Below are 13,267 nucleotides of genomic sequence, written 5' to 3' on the forward strand. Positions count from 1 at the left end.
TTTGTGTGCGTTTTTCTGTGTTTGTGTACAGGTAGAGGCCTTGCGACGAGCTGATAACTCGCACAAGGAGTCCTACCGTATGTGTAAGATCTAGAAAAACCGAAGTGAACGGAGAAGTTCATGGAGGGAGGCCTAGGCCCACTGGGGCTGTAGTGCCAAGGAAAAAAAAAATACCTCGGATGGAATTCGAACCCACGATCTCAGTGTTTGAACAGGCGAAGACATTTCATACCATAGACCGCTCGGCCACTATGATCGGCTCTAAATTAGTTGATCGCAGTAAAATGAAATCGCATGTTTCCAACTCCCATATAACGAGGGGTAGATGTATAATTTTGGTCGGTTTGTACAGGAAAGCATGCCTCCTCTGCGTGATAAGTATGTGCTTCTGTAACTCCCTAGACATTCATTTAAAGCCAGTAGTGACCATAATCAAAACAGTTGCAATACACAAAATGGCCGTGCCGTTAATTACGGATCCAAGCTTAAGCAGAGAGATTATGGTTTCTGAGATGAGACGAACATTATTATAAGGACTAATTTAGCCAGAACCATGAAACAGATTAAGGTTCGGAATTAAATGAAAACTCTATCCTTCATTATAATTAATGACTCTCGAATATCCAGGCACACGCCATAATCACAAACTCATATCCCTGCATAATTGGTGTATGTTAAAGCACGCTTACCTCACCTCCGTACTTAGCTCACAGAAGAATTCACAGCAAAGCCTCTTGGTTATTTTAGTATTCACTGCCCATAATCTGCTTCAGGTGGTTCCTTCTGTGTTTTGCTGTTGTTATTATTTTTATTTTCACAGTGAAACTCTTCCGTGAGAAAATATGATCTTCCAACTTCTAGCTATTTTCAGTTCTAATATTGTTCCATTTGAAAATGCGAATATTAGTTTTTTTTCCTTGGCACTACAGCCCAAGTGGGCTACCTCCATAAACTTCTCCGTTCACTTCGATTTTTCTAGATCTTACACATTCGGTAGGACTCCTTGGGCGGGTGATCAGCTCGTCTCAAGGCCTCTACCTGTACACAAACACAGAAAAACGCAAACACAGAAACTAAACATCCGTGCCCTGAGTGGGATTCGAACCCACGATTTCGGTTTCCAAGCGAGCGAAGACAGTACATGCCGCGAATATTAGTTACCTATTGAGAATTTTCTCAATTCTTGGTATATTTACATACATAGACCGCCTCTGTGGTCTAGTGGTTAGAGGTGCTGCCTACAGATCCAAAGGTCCTTGGTTCGATTCCCGACGCTACCAGCCACTCAGCCTCTTGAGGATAATTGAGGAGCTATCTCAAGGAAATAGCGGCTCCGGTCTAGAAAACCGAGATTAACGGCTGTGGTTATCCGTTGCGCTGTCCACGCACACCCACTATCGGCAAACCTTGGCATTAACTTCGCCGACAAGCGGCGGTCGCTCGGTCGGTATATTTCACCTGCGGACTACAGGCCACGGAGTTTGTTTTTTGTCTCTTATGTTTACACACACATATACGTATCGTACCACTTTCATTTTAACACTTCTTACCATTTTAATATATTTTAGCATTTTTTATTTACACGTTTCGTAATATAGGTAAGTCACTTGTGCATGGAAATATTTAAAAGATTAGTAATACGAGTTATATATATATATATTTTTTTTCTGGTTACTATATGGATGTATTTTTAGTTTTGAGGCTCTATGAAACTGAATGTGATATTAGAGAATTCTCTGTTTCACTAATTAAGGAATAATTTGGGGGAAGTTTTTCAGCAGTTGAATTTTGTAGGCCTATTATATTAATTAAGAACTTCTGTGACCAACAAATAACAGTGCTGATCATAGCAATGAAGAGATTCGTAGCATACATGATAGAGAATTTAAAACACATCTTAATGAAGACTGTAGCTTGCGAAGGTGAAGAAGAAATGCAATAGAGAGTGAGACCCTAATCCATATCTAAAATAAACGAAAAACGTCGAGACACTTGAAAACCCTGTAGATCTTCTCCCGGTCGGACGTAATTATATCTATGAAGTATTCTCGTTATGTCATTATATATCTCTAAGTTTATGCAATAAAAATTTCCACAATACTACAGAAATCTCCCTTTTGTCGACCGGGGTTTTATTAACATACACCCTACTGGTATTGGAACAAAATATCTTAGGCAAGAAATATATTATATTGTGATTGAAAAATTACCGTTAAACCCCTTTTCGTCTCATAGTGCTCCTGTATTTGATTTCACTGTTGCCATGGAAATGAACAGCCATGAGAATCGATCGATTTATGCACTAATAAAGTAACTGGTTATGGCTGCCCAGCATCAAACCAGAGACGGAGAAACTGAGAAAAATAATGCTACGAGAGAATTTTGTGTATGTTATTCCTTAGAAGACTTAACGTTGCTTTCTGTGGTTGTGACTACTGTCTCTGCAGTTTACATCACGTTATTTAATGTTAAAATTGTGGCGTAAATTCTGCTTTCTAGACCGAAAGCTCTAAATTTTCTGAAAATATCGTTTTTACTAATAAGGACGCTGGACTGCAATAATAATGATTAGTATTTGGGAAGCAGTGACGCGACGGCGCTCCTATGCCATACACAAATTAATCAAAGCGACTGGACAAAGCCTCTATATCCAACAAATGATCGGTTCTATCCATTGATTGATTGCCTAAAGAGAGTTGCATCACATAGTATCATAAACTGGCCAGCGCCACAAAGAGACAGACGGGCCAATTAAATTTTAATTTTCTGTTAATCTCCGTTCCATGTTACCTGGCGTAACGGCTTAACACCAATTCGTACTGGAAATGAAATGTGCTGGGTAGCTGGAAACTAGTCTGCCTCATCTCTTCTGCATCTTTGTTTCCTTTCTTTTTCCTCAAAGTCCAGCAGATATTATGCAGCGATAAATTATTAGTTTAAAGATCGTGGTCTGTGTTAAAGAAGACTTAGTGCCCCAAAAATTTTCGTAGCATTTATGGAAGAGAGGGGAAATATGTACAAAATTTTAGTCGTAAAACCTGAAGGGAAGAGGCTTCGTGGGAGATATAGGCGTTGATGGAAGAATGTTATTAAAATGGACCTTAAAGGAATATAATTTGTGGATGTGAACCAGATCCATGGGGTTCATGGTAGGCTCCAGTGGAGATCTATTGTGAACTTGGTATTCATTTTTCGGATTCCGTATAGGGCGAGGAATTTAAAGACTATCTGAGGTATGATAAAGTCTTTATGAAGAGCTGTGCTCCGTGACATAGGTAATTCCAGAATTTTTGAGGAGTTTAGAAAAACCGCAGAATATTTAGGTCAGAGTATCCTATCACTGGACCGCAAAATTGAGGCCTGGAATTTCCTGCATATGAACCAAAAGTGCTAACAGTTACAACACGACGTCCCATATAATTGAGGAGATTTGCACATATAGGTTAGCCCATGGTAAACTATTCAGTTTCGGCTACCCGCTCTATGACACTAATGCCACTTTTCATTAACTGTAATTATTCTAAATTTAATAATTTTCCAATCAGTTGAACACATGAATTATTGCCCCTAACTTTTACAGAAATATTTATGTGCGATTAATTTGATTATTCAACCAGAAACTGGATTAACTTTTCTGTATCGGTCAGTCAAGCCTTCGATACTATCAGGCTAGCGTCATTCAAAAGTGACGTCAGATACAATGTAACTATATTACCTCCAGTTAAAAAAAACAATGGCGCTGTTGCAAACATCACAGTATGGAAAAAATCAATGTTAAATTTATGTTAGACAGATCCACTTGGATAGGGCTCTGGTGATTAGCCAGTTTCGTTCTCCCATCACTCAGTTGCATACGCAGTTCTCGTAAATATATTGGACCCTCAAACATACCAATATGGCGTTGCTAAGCAACATACTAGGCAGAGGACACGGCTACTCTCACTCAGGTTCTACTACCAAACGGTTTATACTTTTGCTGAAGGCCTGCAGCTAATAGGAAAGTGCCGTTGGACAAGATGCTGAGTCAGTCCCATGCATCTCCCATCCTCATAATCTGTCACAGTAACAACCACATGAATATTACTCTCCCTTCTTCTGCCTCCTCTTCTTCTTCGTCTCCTCGTCCTCTGACTTCCTCTGTCTTCTCAGTAGATTATTTCAACAGGTTTCACCACTGAAGTACGTCATGCATTCCTCAATCGACCTCATCACCCATTTTCCTGTTTCTCACTACTTTTAATATTATTGGCGTGACGCTTCCAGTTATCATTAGCAACAAGCAGATCAAATTAATCCTATTACCATGGCAAGCCACACCATGAAATGCGAGAGAAAATTAAAGAAGAAAAGCAAGAAATGTTAAACACATTCTCTTTATTCGCTGAAAGCGAACAAAGTGCGATGAAGTTCACCAGTTGTGGAATAGTAATTGTTCAAGTTCTGTTAAAGTACTTATACTCTCATAACACTATACGCACTGGAAGTTAAGAAATTTTATCAATTAAGAGGCGGGTCAGCGGACAGTTTGTTGAGAAACAAAAAGTTAAATCATGAAATCAATTTCTATACCATCTAAGTTTCCTAAGGCTAGTTCTCCAAAGCTTTGCGGCGATATTGTGTTCATTGTACGAATACTATATTTGACACTGTCCATCGCCTACTTATACAAGTAGTATAAGTGCTTTATACTTATAAAATACACAAGTTTCCGAAACTGGATTCATTTCCGTCATCAAGTGTAAAGGGGACAATTCTGCTCAGTTGGATCCATTGGCAGGACCCAATTTCGATCAAAGATGACGGAAACAGATCCAGCTTTCGAAACGTTGTATATTTTAAATATAGCAGAGACTATCCAGAAAGTCCACCCCTTATACATTCATCCAACCGACAGCTCAGTCGGTATAGCGACGGGCTGAAAGGTCAAGGTTTAATTCCCGTCAGTCACAATGATTTTCTCCTCTCCACAGTATCTGGTACCCATCCCCCCTCCTATCTGTTACCTGGGAGTAGTTCCTTGGGGATAAAGCCGTCGAGGCGTGAAACTGACTAGTCACTTCAATCTAGTATCGAGATCAATGATGACTGATCTTTACTTCCACTCCCCCTACGTCTTCGTGGCCTTGTGCTTAATTAATAAAGCGCATGACCAACTTGACGTCTACCTTTGCTGCCCAATATATGCTCATGTTCGTATAATTTCGTAAGGCGTCGTCACAGACAGGTGTGGGTAACGGTAAGGTTCCTGTTGGACTGCTTGAGCACGAGAATCGCGCCGATGTTCAAGCGGTCCGATATGTCGCACTTCCTAGGCCACGGGTCCCACGTTGTTAGTAGACAAGCAATATACGGTTAAGGTTATGTCACAAAATAACATCTTGTCACCAACTTCATTTCAATTGGTAGTCAGGCCCAACTGCCGGTCACGGTAACCGAGCGGTCTAAGGCATGTACTGTCTTCGCTCGCTTGGAAACCGGGATCGTGGGTTCGAATCCCACTCAGGGCACAGATGTTTAATTTGTGTGTTTGCGTTTTTCTGTGTTTGTGTACAGGTAGAGACCTTGCGACGGCTGATCACCCGCCCAAGGAGTCATACCGAATGTGTAAGATCTAGAAAAACCGAAGTGAACGGAAAAGTTCATGGAGGTAGGCCTAGGCCCACTGGAGCTGTAGTGCCAAGGGAAAAAATAAAATCAGGCCAAACTAGATAACATACTCGTCTGTGTATTCAAAACTGGCCATAGCAGTTTTTACATCCGAACTCATAAATCATAGAATACATTCTAACGGAACGGGGTTCGTTGATGAATATATTTTCCAGATAAAGTCGGTAGAGTGTGTCATAATCCGGGATTTAATTTAGCTTAAACACACAGCAATGTTGCTGAACGACGTTCACTGGGTGTTTATAACTGATGTTCACACTTCACTCCATTGCTGAATATTTTTTCTCTGGAACTGGCAGTGCATGGTTGGCAAACCTGCCAAAATGTTCATTTCAAACAGTAAAAGAGGTGAAGTTGATTAATTAATTAAGCAATATACCATGAAGAAATTTGGGACCTCGGCACTAGATGCAGCTGAGTGGCCAGCTTCACGCCTCAGCGGCTTTGCCCCGTCGACGGAGCCCCCGTACCCAATGGATGGGAGGCTAGATGCGTTCCAGAGACGGTCTGGACGCTCTGGGGTATAGAAAATTCTCTTGCGCCTGACGGAAATCGAACCCTTCCGTCCAGCCCGTAGCCCATCTCTATATCGACTGACCTATGCAGTAGGCTGTTATATAAGTGAAGAAAATCATCACGGGGGACACTAGAAAACAATAACTACAGCAATACCTCGCATAGTCCGGCTTCGATCAGTCCGGATTCACTATAGTCCGGTTTGAAAATTTGAAAACTAAATTTTAATTGAGCCAAATAAAAATAAATTATAAGAAATTAGTACACAAAATTATTTTTAATACACAAATGATCGTTTTTTTTCCTTTATCCAGTTAAGTCTCTTTTTGTGCGGTTTATTTTTATGTGGTTTTAAAGTTATACGATATGCTACATATTTCAATTTTTTCTGGGGTTCCCTGTTGTAAATTTATGCTCGGGTCGTTCATTCTTGAGCTCTGACAGCTATCGCTGGAGGAGGTGGGAAGAGCACTACTTTAGCGGAATTTATAAAGAGCTACAACATCAGAAACGTTATCGGAAATATAGGAGAAGCATGGCATGAATTAACGGCAAGCAATACGAGTGCAATATGGAAACATACATACCACATTGTGCAAATAATTTCATTGGTTTTGAAACTCATTCTGCTGAAGTCACTAATAACATAGTGGAAATTGGAAAGCAACTTGGTTTCAATGAGTTAGATTCCGTCAACATAATTGAGTGCATCAAATCGAAGACTAATGAACTAGATAATGAAACACTTATTAACATAGATGAACAAAGGGCTTATGAAGAACGGGAGAACAAGTTAGACAACGACAACTGTGTTGAAGTGCCTGCACGAGAATTAACAGCTGAACAACTATAAAAAATTATTGGAATGGTTGAAACCTTGTCAGAGCATGTTATGGAAGTTGATCCCAATATTGAACGTAGCCTTACAATTCGCCGAACGATAAACAATGCAATTCGTTGCTACAAAGAAATATATGAAGAGAAAAGGCCAAAGAGGAAAAATGTCCAGACATCAGTATTGCAATTTTTAGAGAATAAAAATGAATTGCGAAAAACATGAATTTTTTAAAATTATTTCTAATAAAGAAATTTCAATTTATATAATCGCGTTTTATTTATTGAAAAAGCGGAGATTATTTTGGAAGCAATTATCATTTTTTGTATGTATTTAGTTCCTCGATTAGTCCGGTTCAAACAGTCCGGGAACCGATTACCTGGACTATGCGAGGTATTGCTGTATTCCTGTGCCCCAGCACCACCTGACGTAGGCATATCTGGGGCGTGATGAGAAGGCTACCTCTCCCTACCCAAAACAAATTAAGGTGATCACATTATGTAATGCAGTGTAATGTAATAAGTAGGCATACAAATAACTAGCTACCAAAACATTTGTAGTACTTTGCTTTTACAGCGGTGATTATGAATAGTTCTATCCTCTGGGATATAATGTCATGTAGTTCGTCGGAAGTTAACAGACGTTTCGGAGGAAAATATCACCTCCATATTTAGGGCTGAAGAGTAAGCCAAACAAGAAACCAGTATTGAGCAGGTAGATTGAGTTCTGAGGATGGAGGGGACATATTCCTATGAAACGTCTGTTGACTTCCACCTGACTACATCGTGTTACGTTCTAGAAGACAGAACTCTTAAAAGTACGTGTACCTTGTTATAGATGGATGGGTGGGTGGTTTGGTGGGTTGACTGGCGGGCTGACGGACGGACGAATGGATGGATGGACGAACGGACCAACTGGTGAGCGGATGCGTACGTTGACTGATTTTTGAATTATTTAATTGTAATATATCAGCTTCGGGGGCACGCGGTAGCGTAGTTGGTTGAGGCACTATGCTACAAGCCGGAAGGTCGCGGGTTCAAGTCCCGATGAGTAATAACGCTCGCAGACAAAAAGGAAGGACACATCACAGGATGTAGCATTCGTTGCCCTTCCTGAATAAAGCTGTAAAATGAGGACCGTATCCTATTGAGAAAATGAAGGGTGGACGGTTATTGTCACTAACATTCAAGCGGTAGAGGGTTCAAACACCCACGCTACCGAGGGGAATTTTTCCACCAAGCCGCCAAAGAGGCAATCAAATAATTAAAAACTAAAATAATTTTGACTGGTAGATACAACTTCTTGGAAAACTACCTAAATCCGAACTGGGCCAATAAAGCAAGGGGCAAGGAGGAGCTTCCTCGTAGAAGTTTGGGCTCAGAGAGTTTGTAACTTGGGAGAGCAGCAGTTCCTCAAAGAGTCGTCTCCAAGAATCAAAGTGATAGGGACGCGAAACAGTGTCCCGACGTCCACGATTTGCCAGACATTATTAGAATTATAAGTTCAGTAAAGATATAAATAACGTAGTGCTGTAGCCAGTGTTCGTGAAAATAGTGAACACCATCTTCTTCCCGTCCTACCGGAGTGAGACTCGATACGCCCTGAGACGGAGTCTATCTCTCCCTGAGAAAGCCGGACGGACGCAAGACTCACCTGCCCGGTTATCCTTCAGCTGTAACCCAAGTTAACGTACTCGCTCCACAGAGAGCTTGCCGAAGGTGACCAGAGCGCTAACACGAGATGTGCTGGAGGTAGCCGCGGTGATGGAGGAGCAGCAGTGAGGGGTGAGGATCGTCGCAACACAGGTGGCACTAGTTACCTCAAGTAGCCCAGAAACATTTGGCAAACCAGCTAGTGGCCATCAGTGGAGGGACGGTTATAGTTGGACATGTGTGATTAACGTACGTACTTCGTAGCACGCTGAGTGTTACCACCACCACATATGTACTCTACTATTCTTTAACGTTTTATCATAATAATACGAGAAATATCTTTTGAAACACTGAATGTTTTTGCCATGAATACTAGATATAAGAATGTTAACAAGTCATGCCATAGACGCCGGCTTCGTTAGAATGTCATGTGGAATTTATGGTGACAAAGTGGCTCTTGGGTGGGCTTTATCCGAATACATTGATTTCCCGTCAATTCTCCTACCGCCAAATGCTCCACATTTATCATCCCTATCATCGACACTACATAGTCTAGACATTGATAGCGTCGTTAAATAACGGACTTAAAGAAACCTCTTCTGCTATCTATTGTCATTTCTCTATAACTGTTTATATATCTTCATTAAGAAAATTTTTCACGTAAGCATTCAAATGAGAGATGGCTCCTTCTGTTTCGCTTAAAGAGGAGACAGCATGAATCGCAGGGAGACCGCTGTAATAGAGTAAGATGTTTATACGAATGTGCTGCACAGGGCCGGATGGGCATTGCCTAAACCTTTTTTGCATTTAAAATTATTTTTCACAATAAAAAAGAGACAGCATGGAAACAGGCTCTTTGACGCATGGTCAACCCGGTACAGGTCCCCTCTGCAGGCGTTGCTTCACTAATGCATTCGTGCTGCAGAACGTGAGGGTAATATTATATAGTATTTTACATATTAAATCACTACAGTTAAGCTGAAAATGGTAGAATCATTTGAATACACAGTTAATGACCATATATAAACAATGCGAGATTGTAAAGGCTACAAGATTAAATAAAAAAAGACAGATTAAATTTGAACAGGGAAAGAAGGGTATGGAAAGAAATAGATGTGAATTAGATCTACATTTATTGACAATCGGAAAAATATATATGCAAGAGCACACACACAACGTTAAAACAGATTTTTATATCTTTAAGCGTATTTGCTGCAAGCTAAATAATTTATATGCTTCGTGTTTTTAAATACTCTCAGCTAGTGTCTGTCCTATATTGAAAATCACATGCGCTTTCGAATACACTTTTTAAATGTGTAGCAATTTAGTATTACAGAATGCTATTGATAACCGAGAGTCGCGGACGATTGGTAATCATTCCAGTTTCGTATTATTACGGTCCTTAATAGAGGTCATTTGATTCCGCGTCCTTTCCAGTTAATAATTCAAAGTAAGCCTCCCAATCAGGTCTCTAAAATCTATGCAGTCTGTGACCGGAATTCAATGTCACAATTGCATTTGTTGTTAATTATGCTGTGTCGGGAAAAGCACCCGTTCTTCGCCTGTGTTTTCTTACAGTGTACTTTACAGTCTCTTACGAGTTAAATGCTTGCAAAGCAATGAACAGCAATGAACATTGATGTTTTTGCGCTGTTATGGAACTGGTTATTATCGCATATTAACAAGGAGAGTAGCGGATAGCGTTGTACGAAATAACTTTATAGAGAATAAAACAATCTTTATAATCTGGCTAGCCATAGAAGATTTGTATGGTTAGCAGAAGTAATTTATTACGAGTTGGCGCTTTAAACAGCCCCCAACTTTCCCTTGCGGGAAAATCTGTACTACAATTTTAGAAACTATTTTGTTGTACTTTAGGGTTACTTACGTTGTTCGTCGAATTTTATGGGAATAATAGTTTATTTATTCCCTTATATCTGTTTTTTCATTCCTTCCCTTCTTTCTCCGGTATTCCTTTTCAATCACTTGCCCAACTTATCATCTTTCTTTTCTTCTTTCTTTATTTCTTTCTCCCTCTCCTTCAAGTTAAAGACAACTTAGATTTTCCCCTAATCTAGCAGGAAGCAGCAACAGCATAGGATAATCTGGGGGTTCGCTGCATTCTATTAACAGCAGAAGGTATTATGGCTTTTCCCCGTATCCTAGTAACAGCAGTAGTTGATTTGCTTTGCCCCGTATCCTAGTAATTGTAAAAAAAAGATAAAAAGGTAAAGTTATCTCTGTAACAGGCCATGGAGATCCTTCGGGTTGTGAGACGTTGAGAGTCCAACATTTTCAAGACAATCGGCTCACAGATGGCGGTGAGGTTGTCAGCCTTACCCTCCGTCTGCCATTTACCCCCCCCTCCCCCTAGGAAATATCTTAAGACATTTTGGGTTTTCCTTCATATCATAGCAACAGCAGAAAGTAGTATGGCTATCCCCTGTGTCCTAATAACAGTAGAAGTTGATTTGCTTTTGCCCCGTATCCAAGTAACAGTAGAAGTTGATTTGCTTTCCCCCGTATCCTAATAGTGACATAAGATATTTTGGGTTTTCCTCGCATCATAGCAGCAGCAGAAGGTAGTTCGGGGTTTTACTTTCTTTCGGAGGAAGTCATGGCGAATAGATTGGCTCATGCATTTAACAGAGAAATTAACAATTTTCCTGGGGTGGTCTCCCCAAATGGAAGAAATCTTTTCCATACAAATTTTGTTCTATGCACCGCTTGGGAGAAAGAGAAAAGCGCGAACAGATGAAGACACGGAAACACTGGGTTTGGCGATTATAGTTATTTATACCAGTGGGGGTACTGAAACGATGGTTCAATAATCTAATTCCTCTGGCACTATTACCTGCAGAAGTCTACTTCCACAGTAATATCAACTGACGAGATAGTTTCTATAAACACGACACCCCTCGTTCCATAATTAATGTAGAACACTTAACAACCCTATTGTGTTACTAACACGACAAATCAATATTCTAAGCCCTGTGACATCATTACCTACAAGAGTCTATTATCTGTCGTTTTTTCCAGAGCCACAGCTGAAAAGATAGTTTAAATTAACACGGAAATTTCGTTACTTAATTATTATTACGAATTATTTTTCCCTGTGGGGGTACTAAGACGATGGACCCATAATCTGATGCCTCTGACGTCATTACATGTAAAAGTCTATCATCAAGCATCTAATTCCAGAGCTATATTAACACCAGCTGAGGAGATAGTTTCAATAAACACGACATCCTTCGTTTCGTAATTACTACAGTCCAATTAATTTCCCAGGTCTGTTACTAAGATGATGAATCATTAATCTAAGCCCGCTGACATCATTACGAGCGAGGGTGAAGTGTTTTCGTAGCAAATTTCCACTACAAAACGAAAGATGCGAGCGCGAGGCTTTCGGGCAAGAGCGCGCTAAGTCCACTCCACAATCGCCGGAAGAGCGGAAGACGGACATTTGTGCTGAGAGCAAGAGTGGCACATGTCACAACTCTTAATATAGAATCTATCGCTTAATTTCAGTTCCACAGAAATACCAGCTGACTAGATAGTTTCTATGAACACGACGCCCATTGTTTCATAATTATTGCAGGGCAAGTAACAACCCTATTGTGTTACTAAAACGACGACTCAATATTCTAAGCCCTGTGACATCATTACCTACAAGAGTCTATTATCTGTCATTTTATTCCAGAGCCGTAGCTCAGAAGATAATTTCAATTGATACGGAAACCTTCGTTACATAATTATTATTACTAATACATTACTGTCGTGGTTTAGGGATGATTATAGGTAGCGTGTGGATTTGTGATTAGATTTATTGGCCACTTACAGGTCGTATCTAAAAATAACTACAACACTATCGCTGATTTCCACACTTTACAAATCTCTATACCCTAAGTCTTCCCCGTGGTACAATAGGCCAGAAGTGGCCGGAGTACAAGGGGCTTAGTCCCACCCCACTAGCAATAGAAAAAGTCTTCCCCAGTCTGCAGTGTCTTCACTTGTCGTTGCTTGGTAACAGCTTTCAACAATGGAGATTTTTCAACCTCTGTTGTCACGCCGGTACTCACTGGCTAAAACTGCACAGTAGAGTGGGTCGCCCGAATTAGCTTCCTTCTAACTTTTTTGTACGGACCGAATAGAAAACACCGTTTCGTACAGTAACTATTGTTTCGTGCGTATTCGTTCCTGCGGGAACATATGTACCGATTTTTTTGCCTGGAAACTGCCCTTGTTTATTCTTCTATCTCGCAGTCATTGCATAGCAACGTCTGTACACACTGCAGTATATTGGAAAGTTAACTCACGCTTAAATTAAAAATATAATGTTGTAATCTTCTATTTCAAAAAATCTCTCTGAACGTACCTGCTGTCTCTCGTCCTATCTTTGATGTGATTTCCAGGCAACCATGTAGGTTTATTGCTCATGCACAAAGCGATCGATTTCGCCGATATTTCGTCATTAAGAAACGGTGCGCAGTTTAATGCTTACAGGTTTCTGTCCTCAGAACTCTTTAATTACAATACAAACCGGAACATTTTAATGCATTATGCTATCATCAAGCATGATAAATATTATAAAACGTGT

The 13,267-nt window shown here is 40.3% G+C and overlaps 1 long non-coding RNA gene across 6 annotated transcripts in view; it reads left to right on the forward strand.

Annotated features, from left to right (window-relative positions):
- LOC117282507 overlaps positions 1-13,267 on the forward strand; it is an 83,717-nt gene that overhangs the window by 64,539 nt on the left and 5,911 nt on the right. Inside the window, exon 1 of one of the 6 annotated variants that reach the window (XR_004513267.1) lies at positions 8,822-8,919. The exons of the other annotated variants lie outside the window; for them this stretch is intronic. This is a non-coding gene — a long non-coding RNA (uncharacterized LOC117282507). Of the gene's footprint in view, positions 1-8,821; positions 8,920-13,267 lie in introns of those variants that run through there. 6 annotated transcript variants of the gene reach the window in all.

The sequence above is a fragment of the Cryptotermes secundus genome, unplaced genomic scaffold, assembly GCF_002891405.2.
Source record: "Cryptotermes secundus unplaced genomic scaffold, Csec_1.0 scaffold446, whole genome shotgun sequence".
NCBI classification, from domain to species: Eukaryota; Metazoa; Arthropoda; class Insecta; order Blattodea; family Kalotermitidae; genus Cryptotermes; species Cryptotermes secundus.